The following is a 16,343-nucleotide window of genomic DNA, read 5'->3' on the forward strand; positions in this document are numbered from 1 at the left end:
AGACATGACAAGGAAGAACAAGCCAGATAAGGTAGTGTGGACCCCAGCATATGAGCAGGCATTTCAGAAGCTTAAGGAAGCTTTGGAAGGACCCCCTGTGTTAGCCAGTCCAGACTATAGCAAAGAATTTGTTGTGCAGGTGGTTGCTTCAAACTATGGGGTGGGGGCTTTACTTAGCAAGATTTCTTCAGAGGGAGAAGAGCACCCAGTGGTTTATCTCAATCATAGGCTCCAACCCAGGGAGGGATGCTATGCAGAGGTAGAAAAGGAATGTCTAGCCATAGTGTGGGCACTACAAAAACTTCAGCCTTATCTGTATGGAAGAAAATTCACTGTGATGACAGATCACAGATCACAACCCTCTAACATGGTTAAACAGAGCCAGTCAGCAAAATGGCAAGTTGCTAAGATGGAGCCTCTGGTTGCAAGCATATGATATGTCAGTGCAACACTGCAGTGGGAGTAGCAATGCCAATGCAGATGGGCTCTCAAGACAGGGAATGGGGTGAGTTACACCCAGATAGACCTGACACTCTCAAGCGATGCTTCTCAAGGGGCACTTCAAAAACTTGCTTGAGTTCAACAGGGGGGAAAAGATGTGAAGATTGGAGGAAGATGGGTGAAGGCTGCCAGCCTAGTCAAATAGAATTAGATACATAATTCTATCAACTGTATAAATAAATGTAAAATACAGGCTTGTGTTTTTAAATGAAAAAACATGTGGAAGGTGCTTTATTGTTCTTATTTCTCCTAGAGTGTACATGTGAAATGTCTTTTATTGTTGTAGTTTCTTGAGCAGGTGATAGCTTGCTAAATAATGCAGTTTGTGGCCTGGGAACTCCAGACTAAGTGTCAAGATGATGTAATGTGAATACTGGGAAAACCTAAGTGTCAAAATGATGTAACTTGTTCAGTGAGAGACTAAAAGCATTTTGTCTTGGACCATCAACCCAGCATTGCTTGCTCTTTATGTATGTAAGTAAGATTATAGCACTGTGTTTCTCTTAAGATTAGCTAAAGATTAGAAAGTTAGATCAAGTGTTTTTCTTTGACATCAGATCTGTCCTACTGTATTGTTTTAAGTTTCTGTGTGATCTCTGAACTCTTAGATATCTCTCTGGTGTAGTAATATTGTCTTGTGTTTTAATTATTTATTATTAAATATTTTAAAAACTTTTACCTGTGGCTGGTTTGTATATAGAAGTAGGCTCTAGAGTGGATTGCATATTTATAGAGTTCATTGTAATAGGCCACTCTAAAATAAGCCTTAGACTGAATAGTCACATTACCAATTGGATAATATTGCACAGTAATAATTGGACACCCTTTCAAGGGCCTTTGGGTAGCTGATAATAAAATTAGCTGGTGGTGGCAGAAATTACTACAGTATAGTGTGGGTAAAGGGGCACAGCTGGAAAATCTGTGTCAGCCTTTCCCAAGAGTGTCTGTGAAGTTGTATAAATACTTATCTCAAAGTGTGGGTGTGTGTCAGCTACCTAAGCTGGGACATGAAGCACTGGTTGGACAGAGAGGGTAGTGGAGGTAAGCTTGCCAGCTAGGCTGAGATCTGGACCCTATAGCTGTGCCAGTGGGGAGTCTTATTGGGGACCTGGTGAGCAAGGGAGCAACCAGCCCCAGACTGACTGATCTCTGTGTGCACGTAAAGGAAATTGTACATTCTGAGTGTATTAGTTATCTTTTCCTCTTCTAAGAGACTACCTCCCTGGTGTTAGTGGTGAGGATTGAGGCTCCTTGATTGCTGGGCCAGGGCACTGTCATCACACCACATCAGGAATATCTTTTCCTCCAGTGGATTCCTTCTTGATCTAATCCAGGGATCTTTTTATAAAATCGGGGAACTTTGGGGCATATCGTGCATTTGAGGTATGGTTTTCTCAGTTTATTGTAGTGTATTTAAAGACTCCCTCAGAAGTGGAGGTTTTTATTTATAGGAATTTCACAAGTATATTTAGGAACTTAATGTCATTTCCAGGGGGACATATAGAGGGTCCTATAATAGGCTATGAGATGATAGCTGATCATATTTATTGTGATCTGAAATTCAAAGAGCTCTCTATTTGCCTAGAGATTATGTGGTCTCTAGCAAATATGGAGACCCCTCCAAAGTTACCATTGGGTCTAAAGGCATTGTATGTACAAAACTCAGGTATGGAGGGAGTGCTTTCTGAAGATTTAAACCTAGTTTCTATGATTACGCATATACACTGATGTGCTCCAAATGTACAAGGGTCTCCAAGTCAGTCATTTTGTTATTGAGACTCCTAGAACTGAGCAGAGCAATCTTGATGTGATGTATGATTAACTCTGTTAGCTAAGTTGAGAGATCCCTTAGCTGTACACTGCCTAATAAGGGCACAATGGGTGATGCAAAGGCTTTAGCCAGTATGTGGATGCCTGGATCCACCTTGAATGACACCAGCAATTTAGCCAATTATTGAAGCGAATTATAATTTTTTTTTACTTTGGCATCAGTCTTAGAGAAGGAAGGATTTCACTCCTGCATTTGTGACATGCATAGAGAAATCTGGCATGTCTGTCTCCATATCCCTCAGAATTTTGCATGTCATGAGGTTTATCCCTATCTAAACCACCACCACAATATCATAATCATATTTGTTAGGTGTAATAGTCTTAAGGGTTATTGAAATGGTAGAGAACCTGACAGTTGAAAAGCAACTCACCATCGCCCTGTTTTTTATCCAACATTGTGAAAGTTGAATTATTGTGTAAGACTATGAAATCACCAACCTCTTAGACATTTTTATCTGTAGAATGGTTTGGTGTACTGGATATGAGATGATTTTCTTCCTGGTAACTCTTTACTATGGTTGCGCCAATAGATGATACAATGTTTGGGTTTCCCTGAGACCTAGTTTTAATGGGTCAAGAAAGTTTTATTTAAGATACTTTTTTATAGCCTCAGCATAAGATAATTTAATGTGGGTTTGTGTGGAGTGCTGTGGGCTGAGAATTCCTCACAGTCTGTGTGTTTCTTTTTAAAAGTAAAGCGTCCATTTTAGTTTAGGTACATGCATCTCTCATAGATAGAATGCACTGAGCTAAATAAAAGATCATCCACTGTGAGCATCAGACAGTTGTCACATAGGCTGAGAATGCCAAATGCTATGGTGGTGCAACACAAGGAAGACAAGTGGGCCAGATTTATAAGTGAGCAGACAATCTTGCAAGTTCAGGCATATTGTATAGACCTGCTTAGTGGCCAGATAATCTTATAACTCTAATTTAAATTTTTTCTCTCCGGGGATGCAGTGCACTACTAACTTTAATAACATAAAGTAGTTATCTGCTCCTATCAATATAAACAGATTGCTCCCAATTATGGTATAATACAGTTCTTAGCTTTTTGGCACTGTTGGAGGAAGGTAAGTGGGCATGAATGCACATTACTTCATGTTGCACAGTTTCTAAATGAGACTGAAATGGACTAGGGTTATATTAAGAGAATCAGAAAATTAAAGTTCCCGCATCTATTGATTACAAGCTTCTGTGGTGCTGTATAAACAAAGCAGAACAAATGAGGGAGCCAAAGAATAATCAGCTAAGGCTTCAGGCAATAATGCCAACTGCCCAGAAACAACAGACATGTGTCCTCTACTACAGAATAACCACTAGAAAATAATAGAAAGGCTGTTCTAGATGGCTCATACACTTGGCAACATCTGGCTGTAAATGTACTGTTTTTTCCTTTAAATTTTAAATAAAGCAGAGAAAACATAAATTTAACACCAGGGAATACTCAGCAGTACTATAATGATCAGGTGACTAAAGGTATACAACAGATCAACTTCTTAACAAAATGCATTTAAAGAACAAAATAATACACCTGCAGGGAAATACTTCTAAAACAGCCATAGCAACAGAAATATTAGAACAAATCAAATGCAATATCAATTGCTTTTACTTTCCTGATGTAGAAATACTCAGAAAGAAATAGTCCATTTTGGTTTAAAAATGTTTACAAGTAAGTTCTCCTAGTACAAGTTAGTCAGAGGGGCTAGAATGACTGAAACCTGAAGTCACAGGGGACATGATTCTGGTATAATAGGCCATATCAGAAAGATGTGAAAGGGTCATTCTGAATATGATGGACAAAGAGGAAATGACAGTGTATAGGTAGCAGAAGACAGCAGATTGTAAGTACTTACTACTCCCCAGACCTCTGAAAGCATGTTTTACATTGAGAATTGTGAATCCATGGAATGGATGGTGCAGAACGGATCCCCAGAGATATGCAAAAGGGCATTGCAAAGGTGGAAAAGGGTAAGAGACAAGTTAGAGATGGAGAGTAGTATATTCATTGTCTCCTTCTACAATCAGGTAAGTGCATCAGCCTCTGCACATTAAAAATCATAGAGGGTCCAGAATAGGAGCATTTTTCTATATTTTCGAATAGAAGGTAGTTAGATGCCGGATTCCGTGTAGTTAGGGATAAGGAATCTTGTAATTGCTTATTTCTGTTATTTAAAAATGTATATGCCTTTGAACAGGTCTCTCCTTTGGATTAAAATGAAAAAGGCATTAAATCTAGGAGGGATAGGTCAAAATCTCAGGTTAAAAATCACAGTGCTATGCCTGAAACACAGCAGTTGAGTAGTATGAAATGCACTGTAATGCAATGTAATGGTGCAATAGACAGAAGTGAACTGAGAAGGTGAGATCTATCATAGCTTTGAAACAATACAAGTACAATATAATGCATCTTGGACATACCTCTCCATCTCTTATCACACAAAAATCTGGACAAATCCAAAAATAATGAAGGGACAAAGGTCCAAAAATAGGGGGACATTTTTAATATTGCTTTTATAAGCTTAGAAAGTTGCTAGTCATTATTTAGTGAATTTAATCCATACTGATTTTCCAGAAAACCACACATTTGATGAGTAAAAGTCCAAAAATATGAGGCAAAAATCTGTACATTCTGTAGAAATCTGGACAGATGAAAGTTGATCTTAGAGGGTATCCAAAAAAACAGTTCACAGTATTGGATGAAGTTCTTTAAATAGTAAAAGTGAAATAATATTTTGGGGTAATTTTAGTAATTTAAATGAAAAGTAGTAAAAGCTTTAAGGATTTCAGGATGTATGACTGGGTGTGATGGGGACCGGATGTCACTTCTGCTACAAAGAAAGAAGTTATTATTCCCTCCTAGAGAGAATTTGTCAGATCCAGTCTTAACTACTGTGTGGTGTTCTATAGATGATCTCTCTTCACAGGCATAGCTGGCTCTGTACCATGCAGGGACAAAAACCTGTTAACAAGATGACCAGGGATCAATTAGTGACCTAAGTGCTGGAGTAGCTTGTCAGGAAGGCTGAGTAGGAGTGTGTGGTCAATGCTTTGTTACTAAGTGCTGGAGTAGCTGGTCAGGAAGGCTGAGTAGGAGTGTGTGGTCAATGCTTTGTCACATGTTCTGTGGGGAGACATCTGTTGAAGGCATGTAACCATGCAACATGCTTAGACCAACAATAAATACTTGCATAGCTGCCAGGTGAGAGGTGGCTGGAAGCACAATTGAATTTGAGATCTGTGTGAAGATTAGGTGAAGATAGATGAAGGCTGCCAGCCTAGCCAGATAGAATTTTGGAGATAATTCTGGCATGTGTAAATATTAATGTAAACCACAGCTTTTTTGTTTTAAATGGTAAAAATAGTGTTGCATGTGGAACTGAACAAAATGTAACAACAATGGACTCTACTGGCCAAGTAAAGCATGTTGTGACCCTTTGATGTAAACATTGCTCCGGCCAGTCTAGATGAAGGAATTCTTGCTATTGTTTAAGGCCAGAGTTAATGGCCAGAATTTGCATGCATAAATGTCCTTTATTGCTCTGGTTTCTGCCCAGAGGTGACAAAGGTCAATGTAGTTTCTGTTAGACTGGGAACCCATGGAAGTGTGAAGAATGATGTAATGTAACCCAGGGAAGTGTGAAGAATGATGTAATGTGAACCAGGAATGTGATTTTAAAAACAGAAATATTCAGAGAGCATTAAGCATTTTTGTCTTGACCATCCAACTCATCAGCACTGTCTTGCTCTATAGTTTATCTTAGACTTCTTTTTTCTCTTAGAAATAGCTAGAAACTAGAAAGATTAGACTGTGTTTTTCTGTGATGTCAGAACTGTACTACTGAATTATTTTAAGTATTTCTCTGTGATCTCTGAACTCTTGACTAGCACTGTGTAGTACAAAGCATTGTCTTGTGTTTTGACTATTTGTTATTAAATATTTTTAAACCATTTCAACTGTGGCTGTTTTTGCAGAGATAATTTAAGCTCTTTAGAGTACTTGCATGCCTTTGGTAAAATTATACAAAGCCACTTCAATAGCTTTAGCCCTGGGCTATACTACCAATTGGATAATAATATTGCACAGTAATAATTGGACACCCTTTTAAGGGCCTTTGAGTAGCTGATAAATATTAGCTATCTCCCCCCCATGCAGAACTCAAGCTAGTTTTTCAAGTGACCCTTGAGAAACGCTGCTTGAGGGAGTTAGGTTTATCTGAGTATACCTTACTCCGTTCACTGTCTTGAGAGCCCATCTGCATTGGTATTACTAACCCCACTGAGGTGCAACTTGGTATTTTGCTGACTGACTCTGTTTAACCATGTTAGGGGCTTGTGATCTCTCATAACAGTGAATTTCCTTCCATATAGATAAGGCTGAAGTTTCTGCAGTGCCCACACTATGGCTAGACATTCGTTTTCTACAGCTGCATAACATTCCTCCTTGGGTTGGAGCCTATGACTGAGATAAACCACTGGGTGCTCTTCCCCCTCTAAAGAAATTTGGCTAAGTACAGCCCCCAACCCATGGTTTGAAGCATCCACCTGCACAACAAATTCATTGCTGTAATCTGGACTGGCTAACACAGGGGATCCTCCCAAAGCTTCTTTAAGCTTATGGAATGCCTGCTCACATGCTGGGGTCCACAGTACCTTATCTGGCCTGTTCTTCCTTGTCAGGTCTGTGAGGGGAGCATGTATGGTACTATAACTAGGGGCAAACTTTCTGTAGTACCCTGCTGTCCCTAAAAATGCCATCACCTGCTTTTTAGTAACAGGTGGAGGCCATGCCTGAATGGCTTACACTTTGGCAGGTTCTGGCCTTATCTTACCACTCCCCACTCTATGTCCTAGGTAGGAGAACTCTGCCATAACCACCTGACATTTGCTCGGCTTAATGGTCAACCCTGCCCTGTGTAGTCTGCCCAGCACCTCCCTGACATGCTGAAGGTGCTCTTGCCAGGAATGGCTGGAGATGGCAATAGCATCTAGGTAAGCAAGGGAAAACCCTCCTGCTCCTGCTAGGATATGATCTACCAGCCTCTTGAAAGTTGCTGGGGCATTCTTCATCCCAAAGGGCATCTTTGTGAACTCATACAAGCCAAAAGGAGTCACAAAGGCTGACTTCTCTCTAGCACTGTGAGTCAAGGGCACCTGCCAGTAACCCTTGGTAAGATCAATGGTGGTAAGATACTTCGCCCCACCCAGCTGCTCTAGGGCCTCATCTGTCCTAGGCATGGGGTAAGCATCTGGCTCTGTGTGACTATTTAATTTACTGTAGTCTACACAAAACCTGGTGTTGCCATCCTTCTTTGGCACCAACACCACTGGGGAGGCCCAGGAACTGTTGGACTCTTGAATCACCCCTAGTTCCAATATCTTCTGTACCTCTTCCTTCAGAGTCTGTTTGACTCTCTCAGGCACTTTATAAGGGGCTTGCCTAATAGGTCTTGGGGTCCTGTATCCACCTGGTGCTGTCCCAGGTGGGTGCACCCTAGTTCCCAGTGAACATGTCCCCAAATTCCTGTAACACTGCATGGATTTCTCAAACCTGGGTAGGAGATAGCTGCTGTGACATTGCTACCCCTTTCACTGAGGTGTCAGCCCAGGCCTCACTGAGGAGGTCAGTCACCAGATCTCCCTCAGACTCCTCTTGCAATGCACTGCAAATGCTCAGCACAAGGGCCTCCCTATCATGGTAAAGTTTCATCATGTTAACATGGTACAATTTGTGCCCCTGCCTTCTGCTTAGCAGTTCCACCATGTAGTTAACATCACTTACCTTTCTTACCACCTTGTAGGGTCCCTCCCAAGCTGCTTGCAGTTTGTTGTCTGACAGGAATGAGAACCATTACCTGATGCCCCACAGCATACTGTCTAGCTCGAGCATTCCTGTCATACCTCATCTTTTTCTGTTTTTGTGCTTCTGCCAGGTTCTCCTGGGCCATGTCCATGAGTTCCCTAAGCCTTTTCTTGAGTTTTAGGCTGTATGCCACAATAAACTCCTTGCGAGACTCGTACTCACCTTCCCACTCATCTCAAATCAAATCTAGAGGTCCCCTCAACCTATGCCCATACAGCAACTCAAAGAGTGAAAATCCTGTGGATTCCTTGGGAACCTCTCTGTAAGTAAACAACAGATGGGGAAAATATTTGTCCCACTCCCTCTTAAACTGATCTGCAAATGCCTTTAGCATGGACTTGATTGTAGAGTTTAATCTCTCAACAGGACCATTAGTCTGGGGATGGTAAGGGGTGCTCTTCATGTGCTTCTCCCCACAGGACTTCCACAGACAAGCCAGCAGGTCTGACATGAAATTGGCACCTCTGTCAGTCAGTATTTCTTTTGGGAAACCTACCCTGCTGAAAATCTCACATTTATCACCTTCTCTGTCTCAATGGAGGACAAAGCCACTACCTCAGGGTATCATGTAGCATAATCCACTACCACTAGGATATACGTTTTCCCTGTGGAACTTGGGGTACTCAGAGGACCCACAATATCCCTAGCTGCCCTCTGAAATGGCTCCTCAATCACAGGCAAAGGCATCAAAGGAACTCTCAACTTGTCTCCTGCCTTGCTTACCTTTTGGCACTGCTCACAGGTCCTGCAGTACCCTGTTACATCTCTGGAAATTCCAGGCCAATAGAAGTTTTGCATAATATGCCTCTTTATATGTTTTATGCACATATGCCCTGCAAAGGGAATATCATAGGCTATGGCTAGAAGTGCCATACGGTAAGCTCTAGGCACTATCAACTGCTGTACTCTCTCACCTTCTAGCTCTCCTTCAGGGGGTCCACTGTCTGTTTAGTAACCCTTTGTCCCAGTATAAAGATTCCCCCTTTCCTTGAGAATCAGGTGTCTCCCTAGCTACCTGCCTCAGGCCTTGCAATGTATGGTATGAGAGCTGAGCCTGTCTCAACTCTCTCCTTGTAACCCTTCCCTGCTCCCATTCCACAGGAAGTCTGGCATCCTCTGACAGTGGTGTCTCACTGTCAGCCTGGGTACTACTACTAATCTCTACCTTTGCAGTCACTCTGTCCAAGGGACCATCAGTACCCACAAGCAGCTGTGGCTCATCTTCAGTCTTACTGCTACAGGGTAGCTCCCTCCCTGAAGTAACCACCTCTGCAGTCCTGGCTGCAAGTATGCAGTCTGTCTGGATCTCTCCCACGCTACCAGACTTACCTGCTTGTCTCCATGCCTGAGTGCGTGTAACTGCACAAACACATGGTATGGCCTTTCCAATTCCTTCCCTATCAGAACATCTGCAGGATGGTAGTTTGGTACCCTTGTCTTCTCAAAACAACCTACTACTGGCATTTTCTCTTTCCCACTTACTGGCTCCCTCACCTTTTGTCCCCCCCCCTTGCTTCCGTGGACACCTTTATGCCACATGGCCCCACTGGTTGCATTCAAAGCATTTAATCCTAGCTCCTAGACTAGTGGCTTCCCCTGCTACTGGCAGATTCTGTTGGGGCAGTCTGTGCTGCCCACCATGGGTTCCTTTTGTCCCATGAGCAGTACTGGGGATCCCTTCCCTGTGCAGGGCTGCCCTGCTTGCCAGGTATAGGTCTCTCTTATTCCCCAACTCATCTGAGGTGGCACATTGTCTATCAGCTAACCAGATTCTCATGTCCTCAGGCAAAGTGCTAAGGGCTTGTTCCCTCACCAAAAGGTCTACCAGCTCTTCAAAAGTGGTGACCTGACATTCACTCACCCACCTATGGATATAAGTGCTCAGTTCAGCAACATATTCACACACACTTTCATCTGCCTTGCTCTATGCTCACAAAACTTTTTCCTATACATTTCAGATGTTAGCTTAAACAATTCTAACAAGTGATTTTTAACAGCAGTATAATCAAAACATGCAACGTCAGACATTTTTGACAAAACAGCTGCAGCTTTACCATGGGGTAAGGGGGTCAGGAACCGTACCCAGAGCCTTTGGTCAACACCATACTGTTTGCATACCCTCTCAAACATATGAATGAAACTATAAAAATGATCCCCCTCTTTAAACTGCAGAAGAAATTTACTGACCTTTTGTGCTTCTGGGGTCCAGTTACTCCCTTCCCCATTACCTTCATGACTATGGTGAAGAGTCAGCATTTCCTTCTCATGCTTCCTCTGCCGTTCCTTTTCCTTGGCTTCCAGGCATAGCAGTTTCTCATTCTCCTCAGCTTGTAGACTCCACAGTCTCTCAGCTGCTTCTATCTCCAAATACCTGGCCTCCAACTCAAGTCTCTTTAGCTCCAGATGGATTTTAAGTCCTCTGCAGAAAGGTTGAGCTGTCCATTCTCCTAGGGTAATATATCTCCACTACCCGTCTGAGTGTCCTGCTGGTTGCTGTTTTCTGATGCAGCTGTAACGAAGGCTACCATAAGGTCTGCCTTAGTCAGGTTTCCATGCACCAGTCCCCTAGCCTGGCACATCTCTGCCAGCTGGCTCCTTGTCAACTTTCCATACTCCTCTGCTGACATGCTGCCTGCTCACCCTGACTAACTAAGCTAACAAAAGAAATAAAACAATTGTGATCTGAACTCTGACTATTCACTGCGTGGCTGATTTAGAGTACAAAACACCTTCAAAGCTCACTGTACACAAGCTACAGGAATTCACTCTACCCACACCACTACAAGCCAATTAGTATTTGCCAACCAATTAATATGTGGTGTGGATATCCCACCAAAGCCAAACAATTAATATGTGATGCCTGTGCCCTGGCACAGCAATCAAGGAGCCTCAATCCTCATCACTAACATGAGTAAGGGGCATCTCGTATAGGAGGAAAGGATAACAAATACACACAGTAAAGTGCAATTTCCCTTAAGAGCACACAGAGATCACAGTTAGTTCAGGGCTGGTCACTCCTTTGCTCTCCAGGTCCCCAATAAGACTCCCGACTGGCACAGCTATAGAGTCCAGATCTCAGCCTAATGGGCAAGCTAAAACCTCCAGCACCCTCTCTGTCCAACCAGTGCTTTGTGTCCCTGCCCAAGTAGCTGACACACACACACACACACACACACACACACACACACACACACACACACACACACACACACACACACACACACACACTTTGAGAAGAGTATATACAACCACACAGACACTCCTGAGGAAGGCTGGCACAAGTTTTCCAGCTGTGCCCCTTTTTCCCAGACTATACAGCAGTACCAGCTGCCACCACTCACTAATATTTATCAGCTACTCAAAGGCCCTTAAAATGGTGTCCAATTATTACTGTGCAATATTATTATCCAATTGGTAGTATAGCCCAGGGCTAAAGCTATTGAAGTGACTTTGTACAATTTTACCAAAGGCATGCAAGTACTCTAACGAGCTTAAATTATCTCTACAAAAACAGCCACAGTTGAAAGGGTTTTAAAAATATTTAATAACAAATAGTCAAAACACAAGACAATACTTTTACTACACAGTGCTAGTCAAGAGTTCAGAGATCACAGAAAAATACTTAAAATAATTCAGTAGTACAGTTCTGACATCACAGAAAAACACTTAGTCTAATCTTTCTAGTTTCTAGCTATTTCTAAGAGAAAACACAAATCTAAGATAAACTTAGATATAGAGCAAGACAGTGCTGATGAGTTGGATAGTCAAGACAAAAATGCTTAATGCTTTCTGATTCTCTCTGTTTTTAAAATCACATTCCTGGTTCACATTACATCATTCTTCACACTTCCCTGGGTTACATTAAATAATTCTTCAAACTTCCCTGGGTTCCCAGGCTAACAGAAACTACATTTACATTCTTTACCTCTGGGCAGAAACCAGAGCAATAAAGGACATTTATGCATGCAAATTCTGGCCATTAACCCTGGCCTTAAAACAATAGCAAGAATTCCTTCATCTAGACTGGCCAGAGCCTTGTTTACATCAAAGGGTCACAACATGCTTCACTTGGTCAGTAGAGTGCACTGTTACATTCTGTTCAGTTCCACATGTAACACTATTTTTACCATTTAAGACAACAAGCCTGTGGTTTACATTAATATTGACAGATGCTAGAATTATCTCCAAAATTCTATCTGGCGAGGCTGGCAGCCTTCATCTATCTTCACCCAATCTTCACAATCTGCATTGATCCTACTAGGGTAGGTGGCAAACAGCACTGTGGCTACTCATATTATACAGTCATAGGTTTATATGCTCATTGAAGGTTACTAGGCTACCAGCCCTAGAGTCTTTATAACCATAGCCATATTAATCCTGGGTTGTCCCAAATGCCCTTGGTTAGATGGACATACTTTACAGATCAACACCAACTACCCTTGTCCATGAGGGACATGGGCGCCACCCCTGGGGTGAATTTGTGGTCACCCATCCATTTGTCCAGGTTGCATTTGGACAAATTGATGGGTGACTGCAAATTTAGCCCCCAAAAAAGTATCTTGCTTCATGGCTGCTTGGAAGAAGGCATAGCTAAAACCCACTTCTTACCCCACTACTTAGGATTATAAAAAGGAGTATCTGGAGCAAAAGAAAGAGGATAGCAAATGAATGGACAGCAACAGATGAACAACATGGCAGACATGAGGGGTAAAAAAGATGTATATAAAAAAATTCACTTCACAAACAGACAAAGGGGTGAAAACACATGAAGACTGATAGATGTTGGGAATATCAATTGAGGGCACAAATCATAAAAAAACTGTAAAATATTTAAAAGAATAGACTATGAATACCAAGCTGTGGCAATTAAAAAAAAAGATGCACACGTAGACAAATTTGTTGAAAATTTTGAGGTGAACTGTGAAGGCATTTTTCACACTGGGGATCATAGTTGTCTTTAGTTAGCAGTGAACCCTGCAGTCACTTGGTGCCCCCACTCCTGGGGGGTCCCAACCACAGAAAGTTTTCTTATGTTGATACATTATTATGTTTAGCAAACCAACAAAAGTTAGCACAGCAATCTTGTGTACTTAATAAACAAGGTGAGTAATAGTAATCCTTCTTTATATCTCCTTTAAAATTCAAAGATATCTCATGTTATAGTAAAAATGTTTTATCAAGTAACATGCTTCACAGTTTCATTAAATATTTTGTCACTGATATAGTGCTCTTGATCATAGGATGATAGGATCATAGGATGTTACTAGGCTAATGGCCCTGGGACCCTTACAACTGTAGCCTAGAGTTTATCCCCAAATCAAACCTCAGTCTGCACCTGCTGCCCTTGTCAATGAGGGACATAGATGGAACCCCTGGGATACATTTTTGGTTTCCTATCCACTCATCAAGGTTGCACTTGAAGAGGGTCAGCGAGGTACTCTGTTTGACGTGTATGGGAAGTCTATTCCAGAGATGGGGCGGCCTTTGGGAGACAAGCCTGTCTCTCCAGCAGGTTTTCTTCATGTCTCAGATTAGATTCAGGCCTTTCAAGTGGAGAATGCATGAAGAGTTAGACTTCCAGATATGGAGTATCTCTAGTAGGGCAGGTCTGAGATTGCCTTGCAAGCAAGACACAGATCACCTCTGAGTAATCTGTACGATACCGAGTAGAGTGATAGTGATTTCAGCCTGTCTGCATAGGACAGGCGTTGGAGGCCATGGATTCTCTTTGTGAGGTATTTCTGTAGTCTTTACAGTTGGCGCAGATGTTTGGAGAGGTACATACCAAATGGGGCATTATATTCAATTATTGGTCTAATGAGGGAGGAGTATAGAGAGGTAATAGTGTCCTTTTTTCTCAGTGTAATCCCTTTACGTATGAGATGAACCAAGTAAAATACTTTTCTGACCACTGCCACTACATGATGTTTGAATGTGAGATTGTTATCAACCTGAATACCCAGGTTCTCACCATGGGTCATGTGTTTAGGGAGGTTGCTGTTGATATGGTAATCAGAAGGGGCCGTGTTTTTGCTGAATGGTATGATGATATTTTTTTTGTGTTTAGCTTGAGACCATGACTTTGGCACCAGTCATTAGTTGCTGTGAGACCCTCTTGCAGTATGTTAACATCATATGGGCTGTCAATGACAGCACCTAACTTACAGTTGTTCGCAAACTTGGTCAGCCACAGGCTTTTTGTTTTTTCCAGGACCTCCGAGAAGTAGATGCCAAACAATAGGGGTCCCAGACAGATCCCTGGGGAGCTTCACTATTGACAGGTCTGCTATCAGAGGTGGAGGCACCTATTTTGACTTTGAGAGTCCTGTCTGTGAGCCAGTTGGTTGCCCATATGATGAGATAGGGATTTACGCCAAGTTGTGTTAGCTTTTCGATGATGCCCAAGTGGATGATTGTGTCAAAGGCCTTAGTCAAGTCAAGGTAAGCTGTATATACTGACTTTCCCTCATCCAGGGCCTTGATGACAATTTCAAAGAAGTCAACTAGGTTCAAGAGGCAAGATCTGCCCTTGACGAACGGATGAGGTCAAATACTTGGAGACTGCCTATAGCCCTGTTTATGAGACCCATAAAAATATGCTCCATGGCTTTACAGATCAGACTTGTCAAGCTAGTGGGGCGATATTTTCCAGGGTCAGTAGTGGCACCACCTTTGTGCAAATGGATGACAATGGCAGTTCTTCACTCTGCTGGAATGATGACTGTACTTAGGCTGTGATTGAATAGGGGGCTCAATGATGAATGCAGTTCTTGCTGGAGATGGTGCAAAATACAGCCTTGGGTACTATCAGGTCCCATGGAAGCTGTGTTGTTTAACTTGGATAGGACCTTTAACACTTGATCTGCAGAGATGTGAGGTGTGGGACAAGTATCAGGGATGTTGAAAGGGCCTTTAGGGGGACAGGGGGCTGAAGTTTGCACTGAAGCTATCTGCTAGCAGGTTGGCTAAGTAAATAGGCTCATTGTAGGTGATACTGTTAAGTACTAATTCAGAACAAACCTGGGCTTTGCCATGTAGGTTCCTGGTGTAACTGAAGAAGACTTTGTGGTTTATCTTTGTTTCAGTGGCTTGTTTTGATTCATAATTGGCTTTGGAGGTTTGCACTAGTGATCTAATTTGCTTGTTGAGGCTAAGGAGGGAGTTTTTTCAATTTGGATTTTTTTCCTTTTTACCCTTGTACAACAGTTTCTTCCTTTTGCTGTAAGACCTGTTGATAGAGGATGTCCACCAAACAGGTTTGTGTTTCCTTGAGGATAAATCCTGCTGGTGGGCATTCCTCATCTTAAACTGAAATCATACACAGTTTTATGCACCTGCAGTATATGTGTCTGCAGGGGAGCCCCATAATCATCCCTGACTTTGTAGGGGTCTCACTAAAGCTGTTGCTTGTTGGAAAAAAGTAAGGAGAAAAAAAATATTTATTTTCTGATTATCCACTTTATCCAAAACAGGGTTCTGATATGACCTTGTTGGAATAAAGCTGATGATCAGTGAATGAGGAAGGTATGTGCTAGAGGTCAGCACCCCAGATTGACCAACCTTAGTGCTTACCTTGCATTTCCAGAAGAGCTGATGCTCTCAATATTTATGGATGATTTTCTCTTTCAGGGAGTTTTATTAATCCTGGCAGAACACTCGATACTATAACGCTCAACTTCTTTGCTCAACTGAAGTCTGGTAAAGCCAAAAATAATTACAGTCTCAAAATCAGGAGCACTTTTTAAATATTTCTCTAACTTACAAATTTAAGAGAAAACATGTTTTACATCAACAAGCATTTTCTAGACAATATGACATATGGAATTCTGATGTCTATATTTATTCACAGCCTGTCCTGAATGATTTACCAGAAAATCTAAATTTTTATAAGAACAGAGCAAATTTATGAGGCAAAATTGGGGGAATTATTTGAAATCAGGGATAGTGATAGTTATGCATTAATCTTCAATGAGGTAAATAAAAGTGACTTACCCCAATGTTGTTTAACAACTGGTAAATAATAATCTGACCTGGTGTTGTACTGGTGTTGCACATTGTATTGCTATTTGCTGAAATCACTGCAAACCTAGTATTGCTATGGCTTATACATGAGTTGCACGTGTGCATGTATGCGTGTGTGGGTGTCTGC

The sequence above is a fragment of the Protopterus annectens genome, chromosome 4.part0 (genome assembly GCF_019279795.1).
Source record: "Protopterus annectens isolate FY-2018-M chromosome 4.part0, PAN1.0, whole genome shotgun sequence".
NCBI lineage: Eukaryota > Metazoa > Chordata > Ceratodontiformes > Protopteridae > Protopterus > Protopterus annectens.